Here is a 729-nt window from a genome sequence, read left to right as displayed (position 1 = left end):
TATATCTGAAAGCTTAGAAATTTTTGTGTCCTTATGTGAAAAAAGCACTATCCTTTTTCTATAACGTCAGCCTTTCTTGGAATAGTGCATCATGGCTGAAAAAAGCAGGTTGCAATACCAACGATTAAATTTTCTGATACGGGCAGCACGCAAGATTCTAACGCGTTCCAACAACAACAACAGAAAAAGATAGCCAAGGACGACTGCTCGATCCGAGAATTGCATCACCACCAACAGGCCGGTATACGCATGCACTGCAAACATTGCCAACAAGGTCTCTACAAGGTCTGAGGAAACCTCGTCGCTGCGCTGTTTTAGATCCTGTTATTAGTCTCGTCATGTCCGCTGACGTTTGTGGTCACATTGTTAATTTTAGTATAGACCTCGAACGTCATTAGAGGTAATGAGCTAGAAATCGGCCAGATAGATGCGATCACCCTAGGGTATTCGAAAGTGCTTTTCGTGTTTTGCGTAAACACGGAAGTGACAGGAATGGCGACAACATACACACCCAGCACGCGCGCCCGGACACACACGTGTAAATTGTGCAGCTTCGCTTGAACGTAACCACTAGCCTCCATCTGCCTGCCCGCTAATATACATTGGCACGTAAACATGCATTGGAAGGTAATTTGCGAAACTAGGGCCTTGAGCGATAGCTCAAGCAAGGAGAACCAGAGAGGGAGAAAAAGGAAAGAAAGACATAGAGAGAGAGAGAGAGAGAGAGAG

Source organism: Dermacentor andersoni, chromosome 4 (genome assembly GCF_023375885.2).
Source record: "Dermacentor andersoni chromosome 4, qqDerAnde1_hic_scaffold, whole genome shotgun sequence".
NCBI classification, from domain to species: Eukaryota; Metazoa; Arthropoda; class Arachnida; order Ixodida; family Ixodidae; genus Dermacentor; species Dermacentor andersoni.
The sequence above is the reverse complement of the archived record's forward strand: the minus strand, read 5'-3'. Positions refer to the sequence as shown.